Source organism: Lolium perenne, chromosome 6 (assembly GCF_019359855.2).
Source record: "Lolium perenne isolate Kyuss_39 chromosome 6, Kyuss_2.0, whole genome shotgun sequence".
In the NCBI taxonomy this organism is placed as follows: Eukaryota; Viridiplantae; Streptophyta; class Magnoliopsida; order Poales; family Poaceae; genus Lolium; species Lolium perenne.
In genome coordinates this window covers 194,619,295-194,642,476 of record NC_067249.2, presented here as the reverse complement: position 1 = coordinate 194,642,476, position 23,182 = coordinate 194,619,295, and positions in this window count along the sequence as shown.

Sequence of the window (23,182 nt, the reverse complement as noted above, 5' to 3'; positions counted from 1 at the left end):
GGATTACCGGGATTGTCATCGCAATACACATGTTTTAACCAAGTGTCACAAAGGGGTACCTCTATGCCGCCTGTACAAAGGTCTAAGGAGAAATCTCGCATTTGGATTTCTCGCTTTTGATTATTCTCAACTTAGACATCCATACCGGGACAACATAGACAACAGATAATGGACTCCTCTTTAATGCATAAGCATGTAGCAACAATTAATGTTCTCATATGAGATTGAGGATATATGTCCAAAACTGAAACTTCCACCATGATTCATGGCTTTAGTTAGCGGCCCAATGTTCTTCTCTAACATTATGCATGCTCTAACCATTAAATGAGTGGTAAATCTCCCTTACTTCAGACAAGATGGACATGCATAGCAACTCACATGATATTCAACAAAGAGTAGTTGATGACGTCCCCAGGAACATGGTTATCGCACAACAAACAACTTAATAAGAGATAAAGTGCTTAAGTACATATTCAATACCACAATAGTTTTTAAGCTATTTGTCCCATGAGCTATATATTGCAAAGGTAAAGAATGGAAATTTTAAAGGTAGCACTCAAGCAATTTACTTTGGAATGGCGGAGAAATCCCATGTAGTAGGTAGGTATGGTGGACACAAATGGCATAGTGGTTGGCTCAAGGATTTTGGATGCATGAGAAGTATTCCCTCTCGATACAAGGCTTAGGCTAGCAAGGTTATTTGAAACCAACACAAGGATGAACCGGTGCAGCAAAACTCACATAAAAGACATATTGTAAACATTATAAGACTCTACACCGTCTTCCTTGTTGTTCAAACTCAATACTAGAAATTATCTAGACTTTAGGGAGACCAATTATGCAAACCAAATTTTAGCAAGCTCTATGTAGTTCTTCATTAATAGGTGCAAAGTACATGATGCAAGAGCTTAAACATGATCTATATGAGCACAACAATTGCCAAGTATCACATTATTCAAGACATTATACCAATTACCACATGCAGCATTTTCTGTTTCCAACCATATAACAATTAACGAAGCAGTTTCAACCTTCGCCATGAACATTAAAAGCTAAGAACACATGTGTTCATATGCAACAGCGGAGCGTGTCTCTCTCCCACACAAGCATGATGGATCAGATATTATTCAAACACAAAACAAAAATGAAAGCACACAGACGCTCCAAGTAAAGTACATAAGATGTGACTGAATAAAAATATAGTTTCAAGAGAAATGACCTGATAAGTTGTCGATGAAGAAGGGGATGCCTTGGGCATCCCCAAGCTTAGATGCTTGAGTCTTCTTGAAATATGCAGGGATGAACCACGGGGGCATCCCCAAGCTTAGACTCTTCACTCTTCTTGATCATAGTATATCATCCTCCGCTCTTGACCCTTGAAAACTTTCTCCACACCAAACTCGAAACAACTCATTAGAGGGTTAGTGCATAATCAAAAATTCACATGTTCAGAGGTGACACAATCATTCTTAACACTTCTGGACATTGCCCAAAGCTACTGGAAGTCAATGGAACAAAGGAATCCATCCCACATAACAAAAGAGGCAATGCGAAATAAAAGGCAGAATCTGTCAAAACAGAACAGTCCGTAAAGACAAATTTTATTGAGGCACCAGACTTGCTCAAATGAAAATGCTCAAATTGAATGAAAGTTGCGTACATATCTGAGGATCACTCACGTAAACTGGCATGATTTTCTGAGTTAGCTACAGAGAATTAGGCCCAGATTCGTGACAGCAAGAAATCTGTTTCTGCGCAGTAATCCAAATCTAGTATGAACCTTACTATCAAAGACGTTACTTGGCACAACAATGCAACAAAATTAAGATAAGGAGAGGTTGCTACAGTAGTAACAACTTCCAAGACACAAATACAAAATAAAAGTACTGTAACAAAATAAACACATGGGTTATCTCCCAAGAAGTTCTTTCTTTATAGCCATTAAGATGGGCTCAGCAGTTTTAATGATGCACTCGCAAGAAATAGTAGTTGAAGCAAAAGAGAGCATCAAGAGGCAAATTCAAAACAAATTTAAGTCTAACATGCTTCCTATGCATAGGAGTTTTGTAAATAAACAAGTTCATGAAGAAAAAAGTAACAAGCATAGGAAGATAGAACAAGTGTAGCTTCAAAAATTTCAGCACATAGAGAGGTGTTTTAGTAACATGAAAATTTCTACAACCATATTTTCCTCTCTCATAATAACTTTCAGTAGCAACATGAGAAAACTCAACAATATAACTATCACATAAAGCATTCTTATCATGAGTCTCATGCATAAAATTATTACTCTCCACATAGGCATAATCAATTTTATTAGTTGTAGTGGGAGCAAATTCAACAAAGTAGCTATCATTATTATTCTCATCAAGTGTAGGAGGCATAGTATAATCATAATAAAATTTACTCTCCATAGTAGGCGGCACCAAAAGACCAATATCATTATAATCATCATAAATAGGAGGCAAAGTATCATCAAAGTAAATTTTCTCCTCAATGCTTGGGGGACTAAAAATATCATGCTCATCAAAGCCAGCTTCCCCAAGCTTAGAATTTTCCATATCATTAGCAACAATGGTGTTCAAAGCGTTCATACTAATATGTTCCATAGGTTTTTTAATTTTCGCATCAAACCATCCATGTCTTAAATCAGGAAATAGAATAAGAAGCTCATTGTTGTCCATTATGCCTAACTAGTGTAAACAAGAAACAAAAAGATGCAATTGCAGGATCTAAAGGAAATAGCTTCGAGCACACACACAACGGCAACAGAAAAGTACTTTACCTGGGACCGGAGTATGAGTGCCTTTTACCTTTCCTCCCCGGCAACGGTGCCAGAAAAGTGCTTGATGTCTACGGGTGCTTCTATTCTTGTAGACAGTGTTGGGCCTCCAAGAGCAGAGGTTTGTAGAACAGCAGCAAGTTTCCCTTAAGTGGATCACCCAAGGTTTATCGAACTCAGGGAGGAAGAGGTCAAAGATATCCCTCTCATGCAACCCTGCAACCACAAAGCAAGAAGTCTCTTGTGTCCCCAACACACCTAATAGGTGCACTAGTTCGGCGAAGAGATAGTGAAATACAAGTGGTATGAATGAATATGAGCAGTAGTAACGGCACCAGAAAAGTGCTTTGCTGTCCAGGACTGGCGTGTGGTTGATGGTGGTAATATTGCAGGAAGTATAAATGCAGTAAAATAGTAAACAAGCAGCGATAGCAGTATTTAGGAACAAGGCCTAGGGATCATACTTTCACTAGTGGACACTCTCAACATTGATCACATAACAGAATAAATAAATAGATGCTAGACTCTACACCCTCTTGTTGGATGATGAACACCACTAACTGTGTAGGATTACACGAACCCTCAATGCCGGAGTTAACAAGCTCCACAATATTCAATGTTCATATTTAAATAACCTTAGAGTGTATAACAGATCAACATAACCAAACCAAGTACTAACATAGCATGCACACTGTCACCTTCACACTACGAAAGGAGGAATAGATCACATCAATACTATCATAGCAATAGTTAACTTCATAATCTACAAGAGATCACAATCATAGCCTACGCCAAGTACTACACGATGCACACACTGTCACCATTACACCGTGCAGGAGGAATAAACTACTTTAATAACATCACTAGAGTAGCACGCAGATATATTGTGATACAAAACACATTGCAATCATAAAGGGATATAAATAAGCACTTCACTATGCCATTCATAACAGTGAATAAGTATTCTGTGAAATATAGCCTAAGAGACCCAGACGGTGCACACACTGTCACCTTTACACACGTGGGACAAGGAGTTTCCGGAGATCACATAAGTAAAATCCACTTGACTAGCATAATGACATCTAGATTACAAGCATCATCATATGAATCTCAATCATGTAAGGCAACTGTTATCACCAGAATTTGACCGAGTCAGAGGTGGGCCGTGATCAAGATAGGATTTGAAGATATACATGGAAGAAAGAACAAGAATCGGCCTGTTATGCAAAGTTGGGCTAGTTTGCCCTTGTATCTGTAATATAGTAGATCGCATCTTAGATTAGAAGTTAGAGTTCGTCTCGTGCACGGTGGGGATTGTTCCCACGTTAGAAAGTCCCCTGGACTATAAATATGTATCTAGGGTTTATGGAATAAACAACAACCAACGTTCAACCAACCAATCAATCTCGGCGCATCGCCAACTCCTTCGTCTCGAGGGTTTCTACCGGTAAGCATCATGCTGCCTAGATCGCATCTTGCGATCTAGGCAGCAGAAGCTCCACGTTGTTCATGCGTTGCTCGTACTGAAGCCTTTTTTATGCCGAGCAACGTAGTTATCATAGATGTGTTAGGGTTAGCATAGTTCTTCGTATAACATGCTATCGTAGTGCAACCCTTGCATATCTAGCCGCTCTTACACCTATCTTAGGTGTAGGGGCGGCACCCCGCTTGATCATTATTTAGTAGATCCGATCCGTTACGGTTGTTCCTTGTTCATCAAGGATTAGTTTAATATCTGCAATAGTTAGGCCTTACAAAGGGTTGGAGGATCCAGCGGCACGTAGGGTGTCGTTCGCTAGTCCTAGACAGGATGTTCCGGGGATCAACCTCGTGTTGGTTTTTAGGCCCTATCTAGGATCGGCTTACGATCACCGTGTGTGCCCGCGAGGCCCAATCGTGAGTAGGATGATCCGATTATGCGGTGAAAACCCTAAATCGTCGTAGATCTCATTAGCTTTATCTTGATCAAGCAGGACCACCATATATTCGTGCACCTCGTACGAATCATGGGTGGATCGGCTCCTTGAGCCGATTCACAGGATAACCTGAGAGCCGATCGAGGCTCGTATTTAATGTTTACGTGTATGCCATGCAGGAAACTAAGCGAGGCATCTCCATCACCTTCCTGACCAGGTATAGGTCAGGTGGCACGCCCTTGCATCAGCATCGGACGTGTGTACCAGAGGCTTTGCGGGCCGTCGCTCGGAGGGACCTCGGCCAGCCACAGCCCTAGGTTGTTCCCGGCTCTACTGTGTTGCCCGTCGCTGCCCGCCGGTGGGTTTTGACCGCAACACATTCTGGCACGCCCGGTGGGACAAGCTTCGACATCAACCACCTCGCCATCTACATCTGAGATGGCGGACGGCACTCCAGTCACGTACGAGGATCTGACCGACGAGCTCAAGAAGAAGTATGACGAGATCAAAGTCATCCTCGAAGCCGACCTCATCGGCTCTTTCCACAGAACCCGTTCACATGGCATCAGGTGGAAGGGGTTCTCACCTAATGGTGCACTCGATGGGATAGACCTCTCTACCCCGTCGGAAGAACGCACCAGGTCCCTGCGGTAGGAGATCAACTACTTGGTGGCTCACTCGCTACACCGCCACTCTGAGAATCTGGTAAACACGTTGGAGCGTGTCGCTCTTCGCGTGATCCAGGAGATCATGAGGCACCAGTACTCGCCGTCAGGACCAGCTCTCGGGACACATCAAGGAGAGTTGCCACTCCAGTCCCGTCCACCGCTGCCATTTGCGTTGGTAGCACCAGAAGTGCCGACTTCACCGGCATTCGTCGTCTACAAGATCGGTGGTGACCCTAGTGACTACCAGTTCTTGCATGAGGCGCCTAAGGAGATCCCTCACGGGTACACGTGCACGTATGTGCCAGATTGCGGTAACTGGGCGCTCACAAACCAGGCCACAACATCAGGGACTTCTGGGAAAACAGGAGGGACGTCAGCGACAGATCTTGAGAAGCAGATGTGGCTAACTAAGTACGCCACCCAGACGAACCTCCAGAGCTCACTCCTGCAGTTGGCTCAGAGCTGGAAAAGCAAACATGGCTGGCTAAGTACGCCACCCCGGCGAATCTTCAGAGTTCAACTCCTGCAGCCAGCACAGCGGATCAGATCAGCACCATACTGAGAGACCAGTTCGGCATGGTGCCGAAAAGGAGGGCAATCGGCTATTCCAAGCCGTACCCTGACGACTACGAATTGATCCCGCTACCACCTAAATATCGCCTCCCTGATTTCTCCAAATTCAGTGGATCGGATGGTTCCAGCTCCATCGAGCATGTGGGCCGATATTTGGCACAGCTAGGAACGGCCTCAGTGTCGGATTCTCTTCGCGTGAGGTTCTTCTCACAGTCCCTCACGGGATCGGCTTTCGGGTGGTACACCTCGTTGCCACCAGACTCGATCCGGACTTGGAAGCAGTTGGAAGAACAGTTCCATATGCAGTACCACTTAGAAGCTTCCGAGTCTGGCCTTGCCGATCTAGCACAAATACGTCAGAAGCGTGGAGAAACTGTGACAGAATACATCCAGCGCTTCAGGACTCTTAGAAACCGATGTTATTCGGTTCGTGTGACTGAAAAGGAAGCAGTCGAGTTGGCAGTAGCGGGCCTTGCAACACCGCTCAAGGACATGGCCTCCCAAGCAGACTACCCCTCACTGGCGCACATGGTTCGAAAGCGTCGGCATATGAACAGCGCCACCGGACTGTGCAGGGACAAATTCAAGCGTGCAGTAGTCCTGGTCGAGGCAGAGGAAGACGAAGTTTCTGCGGGAGATCAAGAGGTAGCAGTGGCTGAATGGACTCGGGGGGGAACCCCCGTGTCCTACAAATGGGTAAAGCCACCAGGCCCGCCCAGGGGGTTTGATTTTGACGTGACCAAAACTGAGCAAATCTTCGACCTCCTGCTCAAGGAGAAGCAGTTGACGATTCCCGAAGGTCTCAAATTCCCCACGGTGCAAGAGCTGAACGGAAAGCCATACTGCAAATGGCATAACTCGCTCTCCCATGCCACCAACGACTGCAGGGTGTGGCGTCAGCACATCCAAGCGGCGATAGAAAAAGGGCGTCTGATTTTCAACCAGTACGCCATGAAGGTCGACACCCAACCCTTCCCCGCCGTTAACATGGTGGAATGCACTTACCCTGAAGGTTGCCAGCCAGGATCCTCGTTCAGCATCAACATGGTAGGACCTGGGCACCACTCTGGCAAAGATGGAGACGAGGGCAGCTGCTCTCGTAGCAAGGACACAAAGGAGGCCGCTCCACGCGATCGGCTCCGTCATGATGGCAAGCGCTACGTCACAGAGGGAGAAGTGAAGAACATAAGATATCAGCGACCCCTCTCTGATCACCTTCTCAACAAGTATGTGAGTCAGTATGACCAACGCCGACGGTCCAGCTATGATGATGAAAGAGATCGTCTGGCTAGAGAAGCCAGAAGATATCGTCGGCATGATCGCGATGAGGAGGAGCACGAGCGCCGTGCCAAAGAAAAAGCAAGGGAGCAAGACGACAACGACAGGCACTGGGACTGCCCCTTCTTCAGACACTGCTGGGATTCAGGAATGAGCCGATTGCCCACAATCGGCAATTGCCCAGAATGCAACCAGAATAAGAAGGAGGCAGCCAACGTGTCCGTGTTCAAGCGCTTAGGGCCTCTCCCGCCACAAAGCAAATGCGCTGAGTCCCCTCGATGGGAAGATCTCGAGGATTCAGAAGACGAGGGAGAAGAAGAAGAAGACAGGTACCACCGGCCAAGGTGGTGCCCTGATGGACTCAGCCGTTCCCAAAAGCGCAGGGTTCAGCGACTGCGCGGCCTGGAGGAAGCCGAAAGGTTATACTTGCATACGCTAAGGAAGGCACGGCCTGATCTGGCTGCGAAAGTTCAGCGAACCCTGGACGAAGGGGGTCGTCCACGGAAAATGGAGTGGCGTCCCAAGCAAAGGAGAGCCGATGATGAAACATCGGCTGGCACAAACATGGTGTTCATCCTCCCTTCGGAATTCAGTGCTCCAGGATTAGACGAGGCACCTGTGGCACAACTTGACTGCGGCCCACGGCCGGTTATCTTTGAGAAGCCACGAGAAAGAAGCTACAGACATCTGAAGGCCCTGTACTTGCGAGGTTATATCGATGGGAGGCCTGTAAATAAGATGCTGGTGGACACCGGAGCGGCAGTCAACATCATGCCGTACTCTATGCTACGTCGGCTGGGATGCTCTAGCTCAGATCTAATCAAGACCAACGTGACATTGAGCGATTTCAACGGCCAAGCGTCTGACGCACAAGGTGTTCTGAACGTGGATCTGACCGTAGGAAGGAAAACTATCCCTACAACGTTCTTCATCGTCGATAGCACGAGAACTTATGCTGTTCTGCTAGGAAGAGATTGGATCCACGCCAACTGCTGCATTCCCTCCACGATGCACCAATGCATAATACAGTGGGATGGAGATGAGGTAGAGGTCGTCCAGGCCGATGACTCAGCCGAAATTTCAACGGCTGGCATGAACGCATGGGAAGCAGCAGGCCAAGAACCCCTCTCAGGTATCAATTTGGACGACTGCGAGCGCATCGACGTGACGAAGGGAAGGGTTAAGCTGGTTTTATCCACTGGCCTGACCATGTAGCTGAAGCAAAGCGATGAGCAAACGTGGCAAGGCTGATCCTTGTGATCGGCCCCAAAAATCTATGAAGGGACATTACAGAACCTTCAGTCAGCGCTTCAATCATTATGGAGGCCGATCCCAGCAATCGGCCAAAATTATCCTCACCACATGTTCTGCTTGTGTTCGTCCTTGATCCTACCAGAGCCGACGTACGAATTACAGAGCCGATATCTGCCATTCCCTGACAGATTCGGCTCGGGGGGCACCTAAGCACGATGAACATGGGAACAGGTGCAGGAGAACATGTGTACAGTGAAATATTGGGGCCGATAGGAGAAAATCGGCCAGTAAAAACATTTTTTACAGCCGATGCAAGGGCATCGACTTCAGAACTAAGAAACGAAGCCGATGCGCAGCCATCGACTCTAGTGCAATTATACGAGGTTTACCGGATCTCCACCAAATCCAGTTCAGCTGTGGGACCCTCTACTTCTTCGCGGGAGTAAAACAATGAGAACTTCTTCAGCTGCTTTGAGCCGATCCGGGTTCCTGAACCTTCTTGTCAAGGATTTTCAACCATTGGTACTAGTTCAGCAGTGTTGACAGAAGGGGTATATCGGCTTTCTAAGGAAGAAAGGTGATCGGCTTTGGTGCATCCTCTCTGACATTCTCGCCTCGAGTAAGGCTCGGGGGGCAGCAGGCCTGGTGGATGCTCTGTTCAGGAGCCGATTGGGGTACCATCGGCTGATCTTTCGTCGCAACCTTCTTCACAAATGATGAGTGTTAAAGAAGACCATTAGGTTTGGTTGGAAGAATTCAAAGGCTTCCCTGAAGATTCTACATTATCCACCAGATTTCAAAATCATCAGTTGAAGAATGGAAGGGTGAATTTTAAAGGACCGATGCGTTGCTATCGGCTCATTACGCATTGGCAAAGGGGACAAATCGGCAAGGTCAGTGTGAGAGGAAATCGGCAAAATCAAATTGGGAGAAGTTCTTCATTGATAGGCGAGATTTCTTACATAAAGAGCTGATTGCTCTCAAAAGGAAGTACTAGGGGATACATTGCCCCATCTACTGCTACTGGCCCTATACTAGAGGTCCTATCTACGGGCCATCACTGCCCTCGTCGTCGCCGTCGTCGCCGCTGTCGGCGCTACTCCCGGCGGGCTCGTCGTCGCTCCAATGGCCGCCGACCGGGCCCTCATTGTCCTCGTCCTCTTCGTCAGCGTCATCGTCGTCGCTGTCGAAGTCGCTGAGGTTTCCCGGCCAGGGGCAGAACCGCTTGGCCGGCGGCTCGTCGGAGGAGGTGTCATCTTCCTCCTCCTCCTCTTCTTCCTCCTCCTCCTCCTCGGGAGAGGTGAAGTCGCAGGAGAAGCGATCGTCGTCGCTCTCCTCCTCCGTTTCCCCGTCGGCGAGGAAGCAGAGGTCGCTTTCCCCGTCGGTCAGGGACTTGTCGTCCTCCGACCAGATGGAGAAGTCATGGCTAGACTCCTCCCCGGCCTCAATGGCGCGGCGAGTGTTGGCTGCGTGGACCTCCGCCGGGTTTGGCTCCGGCGTCGGCTCGCGGGAGGAAGAGGACTGGGTGGAAAGATCCGATGAAGCAGAGGAGGAAGAAGACATGGTGGCACAGGAGGGATTTTGGAGTGCTAATGCGAAGAAGATGCGGAAATAAACTGTGCGGAGCGGTTAAATAAAAGGGGATATAGTGGAAATTCAATGCCACAGCAGTTTCCGAGGAAGTGGTGCCTAAAAGAAAAAAAACTGCTAGGTCACGCGGAGAAGTTGAGAAGGCAAGGCATTATGATGACGGATACTGCAACGGTTCTGCCACGACATGACCCAACGAAGGAAAAGCAGAGTGATTTTGGAATTACCAATTCCAAAACCAGGGGGGCATGTGTTATCACCAGAATTTGACCGAGTCAGAGGTGGGCCACGATCAAGATAGGATTTGAAGATATACATGGAAGAAAGAACAAGAATCGGCCTGTTATGCAAAGTTGGGCTAGTTTGCCCTTGTATCTGTAATATAGTAGATCGCATCTTAGATTAGAAGTTAGAGTTCGTCTCGTGCACGGTGGGGATTGTTCCCACGTTAGAAAGTCCCCTGGACTATAAATATGTATCTAGGGTTTATGGAATAAACAACAACCAACGTTCAACCAACCAATCAATCTCGGCGCATCGCCAACTCCTTCGTCTCGAGGGTTTCTACCGGTAAGCATCATGCTGCCTAGATCGCATCTTGCGATCTAGGCAGCAGAAGCTCCACGTTGTTCATGCGTTGCTCGTACTGAAGCCTTTTTGATGGCGAGCAACGTAGTTATCATAGATGTGTTAGGGTTAGCATAGTTCTTCGTATAACATGCTGTCGTAGTGCAACCCTTGCATATCTAGCCGCTCTTACACCTATCTTAGGTGTAGGGGCGGCACCCCGCTTGATCATTATTTAGTAGATCCGATCCGTTACGGTTGTTCCTTGTTCATCAAGGATTAGTTTAATATCTGCAATAGTTAGGCCTTACAAAGGGTTAGAGGATCCAGCGGCACGTAGGGTGTCGTTCGCTAGTCCTAGACAGGATGTTCCGGGGATCAACCTCGTGTTGGTTTTTAGGCCCTATCTAGGATCGGCTTACGATCACCGTGCGTGGCCGCGAGGCCCAATCGTGAGTAGGATGATCCGATTATGCGGTGAAAACCCTAAATCGTCGTAGATCTCATTAGCTTTATCTTGATCAAGCAGGACCACCATATATTCGTGCACCTCGTACGAATCATGGGTGGATCGGCTCCTTGAGCCGATTCACAGGATAACCTGAGAGCCGATCGAGGCTCGTATTTAATGTTTACGTGTATGCCATGCAGGAAACTAAGCGAGGCATCTCCATCACCTTCCTGACCAGGTATAGGTCAAGTGGCACGCCCTTGCATCAGCATCGGACGTGTGTACCAGAGGCTTTGCGGGCCATCGCTCGGAGGGACCTCGGCCAGCCGCAGCCCTAGGTTGTTCCCGGCTCTACTGTGTTGCCCGTCGCTGCCCGCCGGTGGGTTTTGACCGCAACAGCAACTCATGAGATTATTGTATTGAAGTACATAGGAGAGAGATGAACCACATAGCTACCGGTACAGCCCTGAGCCTCGATGGAGAACTACTCCCTCCTCATGGGAGACAGCAGCGTTGAAGAAGATGGCGGTGGTGTCGATGGAGGAGCCTTTCGGGGGCACTTCCCCGTCCCGGCGGCGTGCTGGAACAGAGACTCCTGTCCCCCAGATCTTGGCTTCGCGATGGCGGCGGCTCTGGAAGGTTTCTCGTACCGTGGCTTTTCCGTCTCGTGTTTTAGGTCAGGGACCTTTATATAGGCGAAGAGGCGGCGTCAGAAGGTCAACGAGGCGACGACACAACAGGGGGGCGCGGGCCCCCCCTTGGCCGCGCCGGCCTACTGTTTGGCGGGCCTGTGGCCCCCCTCTGGCGGCTCTCGGGTGTTCTGGAAGCTTCATGCAATCCTAAGATGCTGGGCGTTGATTTCGTCCGATTCCGAGAATATTTCCTTACTAGGATTTCTGAAACCAAAAACAACAGAAAACAGCAACTGGCCCTTCGGCATCTTGTCAATAGGTTAGTTCCGGAAAACGCATAATAATGACATAAAGTATGCATAAAACATGCAGATATCATCAATAATGTGGCATGGAACATAAGAAATTATCAATACGTCGGAGACGTATCACTAGTGTAGATAGCTGGGAACCCCGGTCCATCTCTCATCATCATATACTCGGTTCTATATGACATTGGAAGTAGTATCAACTATTTTCTGGTGCCATTGCTCTCATATTACTCTTTGCTTTTGTATTCTTGTTACTACTGCTTTCATATTACTGCTGCTTTCACATCACCCCTGTTACTAGTGCTTTTCCAGGTGCAGCTGAATTGACAACTCAGTTGTTAAGGCTTATAAGTATTCTTTACCTCCCCTTGTGTCGAATCAATAAATTTGGGCTTTACTTCCCTCGAAGACTATTGCGATCCCCTATACTTGTGGGTCATCAGTGTCGCCGTGATGGTCATTGGTTGTGTACCATCGATAGTCCTTGCGACTTGATCCCACACTGCCTGCGGAAATCGCACCATCCCTCGTGTTCCTGGTCCGATATATTTTGTTCCCAAACCTCGCGTGAGATCTGCAGGATCGACATACGGATTTCCCGCATCGTCGAAGTTTTCTGACGTCTCCTCCCTTGGGCGACTTGGTTCTCCAATTGCATAGATCTGATGATATTTTGGATTCCGAACTTTGTTGGGTTTGGTGACACCATCATTTAGATTGGTGAAGACCTTTCCAACAGTAATGGATCTGTCGATGAAGTTGAAGCTGTCGATGTAATTCGAGTCATCGCTTATATCGGAGTCCGCAGATGACTCGAAAGACATGTCGCTGAAGATCTTGACGAGTTTTTCACTTGCCCTGGTGCTGATGAAGCGTGGCGATGAAATCTCTTCTTCGCCTGACTCGGTTGACGATGTTGAATCCGAAGAGTCGGGATCAACCGCCGACAATCCCGACAAGATAGGAATTTCGAGACGATATGATCCTTCCTTCTCGACACGGAATTGAAACTTGTCAAACATCATCTCCATAGGCTCCTCCAGATAGGCATATGCATCCAAACGGGAGGGCGGGTGAGGAACAAAATCGACTAGACCAGTTTTGATCTGTTTACCTCTGTCCAAAGCGTTGCTTGCCATTGACGAAGTCGACGATCTTGAACGTGCCATCGAGATCAGCTCCTTGTCGCCTCTAATTCCCACAGACGGCGCCAATTGACAAGGGGTTAACTTATCAATGCCTACAGATTGTAGACTAGGGTTTTAGTCGGAAGTATAGGGCAAGTAGATCTCGAAGGTTTCAGCCGAAAAGTACTCGCCGACTATGAAAACTAGGGTTTTGTGGATAATGAATCGATCCCCTCTTTGTCCCTCGACTCCCCCTTATATAGGAGGCGGGGCCGAGGGATTCGTAATACACAAGTTACAGAGTCCGGGAGGGTTTCTAACCCGTCCCGTAAAATTACAAGTCTATATTTCCTAATACAACTCTAGCTTTTCTTAATACTAACTTGGGCTTCCGAATCTCCATATTCATCGAGTCGTGGGCCTTTAGCAAACCCCGAGTACCATGTTCGGCAGGCCCATTAGGGATGCCTATGTCACCGGAGCCATTAGGATCTTCTTCCTCATCATAGCCATCTTCTCTTCGCTCAATATTCTCCGCTCCCTCACCGGAGTCATTCAAAAAAGTTGCGGTGACATCGTCACCGCCATCATCTGGAATAACGTCGTCGTCGCGATCATCCAGAGTACCGTTGGCTATGAGGTCAGCCATGAAGTTTTCTGAAGCTTCATCTCTACGTCCCACCATGCTTTCTACAACGACTTGCAAGTTATATATAGGAACCATCATATGATCAAATTAAGGATAATACAGAAAACTGAAAAAATGGAGTTACATATGTAGTTCTTAACAAAGGATCGATAATATAGTGTTGAAAGCAGATAGTGCAGTTACATGCATACATAGATCGGGTTCATGTTTATTTAACCCTAATACATCAATCACTACTACAACCTCTCAACCGCGCCGACCGGGTCCTATAACGCGCCGACCGGGTCCTGAGCCGCGCCGGGTGAACCCCCAAAGCCACGGAACAGTCACGGTAGCATAGCTAACATGAGATCCCTGCATAACTGACCATCCGGTCCTATACATGGTGTCTAACACATACATGTAACGTCGAACGTGCTCGTCCTCCGCTGCAATGTGCTGAGCTACCTCCTCCGGCGGGGCCGGCTCCGTCTGAAACGACCGTGGCCCATAAGACCTCCACCAGAGAATATCCGGGTCGACGACGGGACCCGGATTCCGCACCAAGGTGCGCGCCCCGGAAGCTAAGACCTCCCAGTGCCACCCCGGTGGAGCCCAGTCCCGGACCTCCCCCATCTGCTGCATCTCCTCCAGAATAGTCACACCACGGCGCGGCGGCTGTCGCGGCATCGTAGCTACGAAACTAATTCATATATGTACTAATATAAATAAAAAACATGATATTGTGCTAAATAAAAAAACTTCACTACTTTTTTACTAAAAAATATTTCTAACATATAATGTCACTCACTGTTTGTTTACTAACAAAAATTTCTAACTAATAAAATTTATCTAACAAATATTACTTTATATTCTAACATGTAAATACTTCTAACATATAATTTTCACAACTTTTGAAATTTCAATATTTGAATTTGAATAACTTATTTCTAACAAATATTTTTTTCACAACTTTTTTCTATGTATAATTTTCACTATTTTTTTCTAACATATAAATTTTTATCTAACAAGTACTTCTAACTAATTTTTCTAACAAGTACTTCTAACAAATATACTAACAACTATCTAATTAACAACCATATACTACCAATTCTTTCTAATTAACTACACTAACAAATATATACTAATTACAATATACAGATTTAACAAACATAAATAACAACAATAAAAATGAAAAAAAAGAAAGGGGGCGGCGGCCGGGGCTCTACCTTGGCGGAGAGGAGATGTGGCCGACGCGGGCGGCGGCGGGCGCGGAGGAGGCGGCCGACGCGGGCGGCGGCGACGACGACGGCGGGCGAGGAGCAGCGCACGCGGCGGTGGAGGAGGAGGCGAGCGCGCGGCGGCGTGTGGGGAGGAGGCGGAGGGCGGAGGCGCGCGGCGCGCTCGGCGACGGTGGAGGTGGCGGCGCGTGGCGAGCGGCGGAGGTGGTGGCGCGGGGCGAAAATGGAGCAGCCTGGCGGCGTCTCTGTGCTCGTCTCCGTGGGATTGATCTCCGCGGAGACGAAACGGTGCAGTTATAACCCCCCTTTGGTCCCGGTTCGTATTACAAACCGGGACCAAAGGCCCCCCTTTGGTGCCGGTTTGTAATACAAACCGGGACTAAAGGCCTATTTTGCGCGGCCTTTAGTCCCGATTTGTATTACAAACCGGGACCAAAGGGCAATTTTTTTAAAAATTTCGTTCCCGCCTTATTTCAAATCAAAAAAAAGGCCACGTACTGGCCACCGCCGTGCACACGTGTCCACCGCCGCCGCCGCCACCGCCACCGCCATGTACTGTCCACCGCCGCCACTGCCACTGCCACCGCCATGTACTGGCCACCGCCGCCACCCCACCGCCACCGCCATGTACTGGCTACCGCCGCCACCGCCACCGCCATGTACTGGCCATCGCCGCCACCGCCACCGCCATGTACTGGCCACCGCCGCCACCGCCGTGTACTAGCCACCACCGCCACCGCCATGTACTGGCCACCGCAGCCGCCGTGCCACACGTGTCCCTTCCCCGTGCCACATGTCCCTTCCCCGTGCCACATGTCGCCGCTGCTTCCACGTGTCGCCGCCGCTTCCACGTGCCTCGCCCCGCCGCCGCCGACGTGCGACGTGTAGATGCCGCTTCCACGTGCCACGCCCCACCGCTTCCCCGTGCCACGTGTCGCCGCCGCATCCACGTGCCTCGCCCCGTCGCCGCCGGCGTGCGACGTGTAGATGCTGCTTCCACGTGCCACGCCCCGCCGCTTCCCCGCGCCACCTGTCGCCAAACTTGCCGCATTGCTTCGTGTGCTATAAAGCGCCGCGTGCGTGCAACCACACGTCATCGTCGCCTCCGCTCATTCGTCGCCAGGATGCCGCCGCGCCGTCGTGGCTCGTCTGGCTTCCGTGGAGTCCGAGCGCGTCCGAATGGTAGGTACTACGTCGAGATACGCGCCGGTAGCTTCCGGCTCACCCTCGGCGCGTACAACACCCTGGAGCTGGCGGCGCGCGCTTACGACGCGGCCGCATGGCGATTTCGGCAGCCACGGCGCGACATGAACTTCCCAGACGTCGAATCGCTAGAGGAGGCGGAGTTCCTCGCGCCGACTCCGTGCCTCATCGATGACGAGGATCGTCGCCGCCACCGCCAGGTGCAGCGCCGGATCGCCATCGCCGAGCACGGCGAGGAGTTGATGCGCCAGTGGAGGGCGTAGTTCCCCAACAACGTCGAAAACACCGACGCGTTCTTTCCTGACCTCTGGGCACATCGCAGGTCCAACAGGCGCCACCGTCGGGCCGTCGCCGAGTTCGAGCTCGACAACCCGAATACAACTTGGGCCGACAACGACCCTCGGTGGGACGACATTTGGACCGAGACAACCTCCGACGATGAGTATATCGACTAGACTAGTTGTTTATCTATTTTAATTGTATTTTCAATAAAGTCGTTGTGGCAGACGCTGATGATGAGAAAAGTTTCCCGCCACGACGGCGCACGGGAGGAAAAGGGCGGGAAACAATGGGCGGAATAAAAAAATTATTACGATTGAACTGGAATTAAAGTACAGAGCTCAACTGAAAATTAAGATACATGGCCAGATTCGACTGTTCGAGTCATTCAGTCATACTCGTGCCTAGCCCTATAGTAGTCGCCACTATAGTCGTCGTAGTCGCCGTCATCATCGTCACTGGCATCGGGTCGTGGTAGTCGAACCTCGGCGGGAGAGCACGCGTGGGCTGGGACTGAGGGTAGCGCAGGCGGGGGCCACGGTAGGCCATGACGCCCTGGAGAGTCCGGCCGCGCCACCACAGCCGACGGTCGGCCTCGTTGAAGTTCGAAGGAGGCGGGCCACCCTCCTCGTGCCTGGCAAGCGCCCTCTCATGCCGATTGATGAAGAAGCTTTTCCAAGTCGGGCTGTAGTCGGGATGCCATTGGGGATTCCTCCGTTGCTCTGGCGTGAGCTCGAAGTAGTAGTGGTTCGTGATGGCCATTTCGCGCACCACACCTAGAGGGACAGGAGGGACCGGTACGCCTCCGACGCTCAGCAACCAGCCGGTCGGGACGCGGTAGCCCGGCGGGCAGGGGTAGTTCGACGCGCAAAGCGCCTCCGCCTCCCGGAGGGTTAGAGATACGATGGAAGCCATGGGACAAAGTGATGAGGTTTGCAGATATGAGTCTAGATGTGATATGTAAATGGAGGCCAAGCCTACATATATATAGTGAAAAAAATGGCGGGAGGACGGAGGCGGGAAGCAGTGGAAAGCACGGGAAGAAAAATAGGCGGGAACGCAGTGGCGCTGGAAACTTATCTGGGGGAGGCTTATCTGGTTTCTGCATTATCTGGGGAACATTAGTCCCAGCTGGTGGGTACAACCGGGACTAAAGATCCTTTTTTTGTCATCTAACAAAACTGTCGGTGGGATAAGGACGTGTGGGTAACCTTTAGTCCCGGCTGGTGGGTACAACCGGGACTAAAGATCCTTTTTTTTGTCATCTAACAAAACTGTCGGTGGGATAAAGACGTGTGGGTAACCTTTAGTCCCGGCTGGTGGGTGCAACCGGGACTAAAGAAGTCGGCAGGATAAGAACGCATGGGTGGACGCACTGCTCGATGAGATAAAGCATGTAGCGCACGACGCCCTGTCGAAGGAACAAGACAAAGTAGAAGCAGTGCCATGCCTATAAAAGGAGCATCGATACGCCTTGCCAAGCAGATCAACAAGCCAAGCAGAGTTTCATTCCCATGGATGAAGGAAAGGGTTGGGAATCTCCCGTGGCGCAGCTTCTCGAAGATGTCGTTGGTGCAAACGGCCTACGGCATCTTCGGAAGTTGCTCCTCGGAATTTTTTCCTGCAAGCCCCTGAACGACTACATCTCCTCTAACAGTGTTGGGGAAAGGGTTGGGAAATCTACCGTGGCGCAGCTTCTCGAAGATGTCGTTGGTGCACACGCCCTACGGCATCTTCGGAAGCTGCTCCTCGGAATTTTTTCCTTGCAAGCCCCTGAACGACTACATCTCCTCTAACAGTGTTGGGGAAAGGGTTGGGAAATCTCCCGTGGCGCGGTTTCTCGAAGATGTCATTGGTGCACACGCCCTACGACATCTTCAGAAGCTGCGCCTCGGAATTTTTTCCCTGCAAGCCCGTGAACGACTACATCTCCTCTATATATATGGTACAAAAAGCCAACCACATCTCCACTTTTAATACCTTACATACAGTTACATGAGTACACAAAAATAAATGGGAAATTGATTGCCATGTTGAGATACTCATTTGTGCCATGAACATTCTTCAATTAACTTGATGATGGAGCATCTTCATCATTTAACCTTCTTCGGCCGTAAGCATGGAGCATCTTCATCATTTAACTTGATGCTTGGATCAATGTTCACTCTGAAGGGTGGAATTTCATCAAACTTATTATAATCTTCTGACATGTCTATCTTGTCCTCCACTCCCACGATGTTTCTTTTTCCAGAAAGAACTATGTGGCGCTTTGGCTCATCGTTTGATGTATTTGTTTCCTTATGTTTCCTTTTTCTTGGTTTGGTAGATATATCCTTCACATAGAAAACCTGGGCCACATCCTTGGCTAGGATGAATGGTTCGTCTCTATACCCAAGATTGTTGAGATCCACTGTTGTCATTCCATACAACTTGTCTACCTGAACCCCGCCTCCTGTTTTGTTGACCCATTTGCACCTAAACAACGGGACCTTAAAAAAAGGTCCATAGTCAAGTTCCCATATATCCTCTATGTAACCATAATATGTGTCATTTGGGCCTTCATTCATTATTGCATCAAATCGAATACCACTGTTTTGGTTGTTGCTCTTTTTATCTTGGGCGATCGTGTAAAATGTATTCCCATTTATCTCGTACCCTTGGAAAGTCACTACAGTCGAAGATGGTGTCTGGGCCAACAAGTACAACTGATCTTCAATATCGATGTTATTCAGGAGATGTTTTTGCAACCAACCGCCGAAAGTCGACATGTGTTCACGTCTAATCCAATCGTTCGACTGCCCCGGGTTCTGGGAGCGTACAAAGTTCTTGTGGTCACCGATATACGAAGCCACCAAGGTGGAACTTTGTAGAACTATGTAGTGTGCTTGAGTCAAAGAAATCCCGTCCCTACATATCATTGATTTCCTTCCTAGCATGTCTTTTCCACTTAGTCTCCCTTCATGCCGCGATTCAGGAACACCAATCGGCTTAAGGTCAGGAATAAAGTCAACACAGAACTCAATGACCTCATCTATTCCATAGCCCTTGGAGATGCTTCCTTCTGGCCTAGCACGGTTATGAACATATTTCTTTAAGACTCCCATGAACCTCTCGAAGGGGAACATATTGTGTAGAAACACAGGACCGAGAATGGAAATCTCATCGACTAGGTGAATGAGGAGATGTGTCATAATATAGAAGAAGGATGGTGGGAACACCAGCTCAAAACTAACGAGACATTGGACCACATCATTCTGCAACCTCGGTAGAATTTCTGGATTTATTACCTTCTGAGAAATTGCATTGAGGAATGCACATAGCTTCACAATGGGCAGTCGAACATTTTCCGGTAGAAGCCCCCTCAATGCAATCCGAAGCAACTGTGTCATTATCACGTGACAGTCATGAGACTTCAGGTTCTGGAATGTTTTCTTCTCCATATTTATTATTCCCTTTATATTGGAGGAGAAGCCAGACGAGACCTTGATACTGCTCAGACATTCAAAAAATATTTCCTTCTCTGCTTTTGTAAGAGCGTAGCTGGAGTAATGACGTCCTTTATCTGTCTCATGCAGTTTTTTGGGGTCTTTCCTACGTTGCTGGTCCTCCCGTGCTTCTGGAGTATCTTTTGTCTTCCCGTACACGCCCAAAAAGCCTAGCAGGTTCACGCAAAGATTATTCGTCACGTGCATCACATCGATTGAAGAGCGGACCTCTAAGACTTCCCAATAGGCTAGATCCCAAAATATAGATTTCTTCTTCCACATGGGCGCGTGTCCGGCAGCGTCATTCGGAACAGACCGTCCGCCAGGACCCTTTCCAAATATTACATCTAGATCCTTGACCATACCAAATATATCAACACCATCACGATGGGGAGGCTTCCTCCGGTGATCAGCCTCACCGTTGTAATGCTTGCCTTTCTTTCTTACGGGATGGGTATGCCTAAGAAATTGACGATGCCCCAGGTACACGACCTTCTTACATTTTTCCAAATAATCACCTTCGAGCTCATGTAAACAGTGCGTGCATGGTATCCCTTGTTTGACTGTCCTGAAATGTTACCAAGAGCAGGCCAGTCATTGATGGTTACGAAAAGCAGCGCTCGTAGGTCAAATTCCTCCTGCTTGTGCTCGTCCCACACAGGTACACCTTCTATGGACCACAGCTGTAGAAGTTCTTCGACTAATGGCTTCAGGTACACATCAATGTCGTTCCCGGGTTGCTTCGGGCCTTGTATGAGCACTGGCATCATAATGAACTTCCGTTTCATGCACAACCAAGGAGGAAGGTTATATATACAAAGAGTCACATGCCAGGTGCTATGGCTACAACTCTGCTCTCCAAAAGGATTCATGCCATCTGTACTTAGACCAAACCTTAAGTTCCTTGCATCCTGTGCAAAGTTTGGGAACTCTCTATCGATTTTTCTCCATTGGGATCCATCAGCAGGGTGCCTCAACATCACGTCTTTCTTACGGTCTTCTTTGTGCCATCGCAACAACCTAGCATGCTCTTTATTTCTGAACAAGCGTTTCAGCCGTGATATTATAGGAGCATACCATATAACCTTGGCAGGAACCCTCTTCCTGGGGCGGTCGCCCTCAACATCACCAGGGTCATCTCGTCTGATCTTATACCGCAATGCAGTGCACACCGGACATGCATCCAAATTCTCGTACTCACCGCGGTAGAGGATGCAGACAATAATGCATGCATGTATCTTTTGCACATCTAATCCTAGAGGGCAGACAATCTTCTTAAACAAATGCGTCGGCGGGCAATTCGTTACCCCTTGGAAGCTTCCTCTTAATTATTGTCAGCAACTTTCCAAATCCTGAGTCAGTGACACCATTCTCTGCCTTCCATTGCAACAATTCCAGTGTGCTGCCTAGCTTTTTATGGCCATCTTCGCAAGCTGGGTATAACAATTTGTTGTGATCTTCTATCATCTTGTCGAAGGCTAACCTTTCCTTTTCAGTTTCACATTCTCTCCTTGCATCAGCAATGGCCCGACCAAGATCATCATCAGCAGGCTCATCTGGTGCCTCTTGATCTTCTGCTTCATTGTCTTCATTGCCTTCTGCAGTGTCATCGTATTCAGGGAAATTGGGATAACCATCATCATTCTCTTCCTCTTCTTCATTGTCTTCTATCATAACCCCTCTTTCTCCGTGCTTGGTCCAACAATAGTAACTGGGCATGAAACCGCCACGCAGAAGGTGGCTGTGAATGGTACTCGAGTGAGCGTAATTTACGATATTCTTACAGTTAACACAAGGAAAATACATGAAGCCACCATGTTTGTTTGCCTCAGCCACGGCCATAAAATTACTCAGGCCTGAAGTGAACTCGTCAAAGCGTCGGTCAATGTACATCCATTGCCGATTCATCTGCATGATATAATTAAGCTGATCAAAAACCATTACAGAACATCACGATGTATATATACACATGAATTTTATCAATTACAGATGAAAAGGATAAAGTTGTTAACCTCGATGGAGAAGAAAAAAGCAAGTTAAGTGTGGCTTGATTTGTGTAAACTCAAGTGGCAAATCCTCTTAAGCATTTCATCGAACACCTCTTGTGCATGTGAAGAAGAGAGCAAAGCAATACACCCCTCTTGTGAAGAAAGTGAAAAAATGGCTAAGTGTGGCTCACACTTGGGCAGGGGCAAGATTATATAGCCAAATTGGGGACTTTGTCCCGGTTTGTAATACAAACCGGGTCCAAAGGGTGGGCCTGTGGTACAAACCGGGACTAAAGGTTTCCGAGGCCTGACACGGCCTGCCGCCGACCCTCTAGTCCCGGTTTGTAGTACAAACCGGGACCATAGACCGCTAACGGACAGGCGCCAGCGAGTGGGGTCGCCCTGCGCGTAACGAACCGGGACCAATGCCCCCCATTGGTCCCGGTTTGGTTGAGAATTGGGACATTTGCTCCCAGGGGCTTGGGATCAAAGGCCCCTTCTCCACTAGTGTCTCTTGAAGCTTAGCATGTGTCACCGCAAGCAGCCGAGATGGACTTTTTTCTCGACTGGTGTTTCCGATATCTCATCGGAAACTGTTATTTTGGATAATCAACCAAAAAATATTACAGTAGAAATTAACCGACATTTAGATATTTGGTTGAAATCTATATTTTTTCCTTTGAAGAATTTCTGATGAATTTGTAAATTGGTTCGAACGGCCATTGGTGTGACTGCAAAGATCTTCCCATTACCATCCAAACGGCCTACTACTATATATATCATCTGCAATAAGTGATGAATAAAAAAATCACATGCAGTAAAGATACTTTTTCACTGCCTCTTCTTGTTGCCACAACAAACTTTTCATAATATTTTACCAGGACCATTAGGAAGCTCAAACATAGACACCATAAAATAAGGTACATTACTAAGACAAGTTTTAAGTAGAACTAATCTTCTACCATAAGAATTTTACCTCCGTTTCCACACATGACTTTTCTCTTCGATTTTCTCTTCAGCCTCACTCCAATCTAAGTTGCATAATCTCACATAGTTAAGAGGAACACCTAGATACCTAAAAGGAAAATGTACTTCAACACAAGAAAATATAGCAACATAACTTTGGCTCTTTTACTTAGTTGTACCAAACTAAAATCTGCGGTGGAAAACTCTCACATTTATTTTCCTAAAAAAACATAAAATATGTAG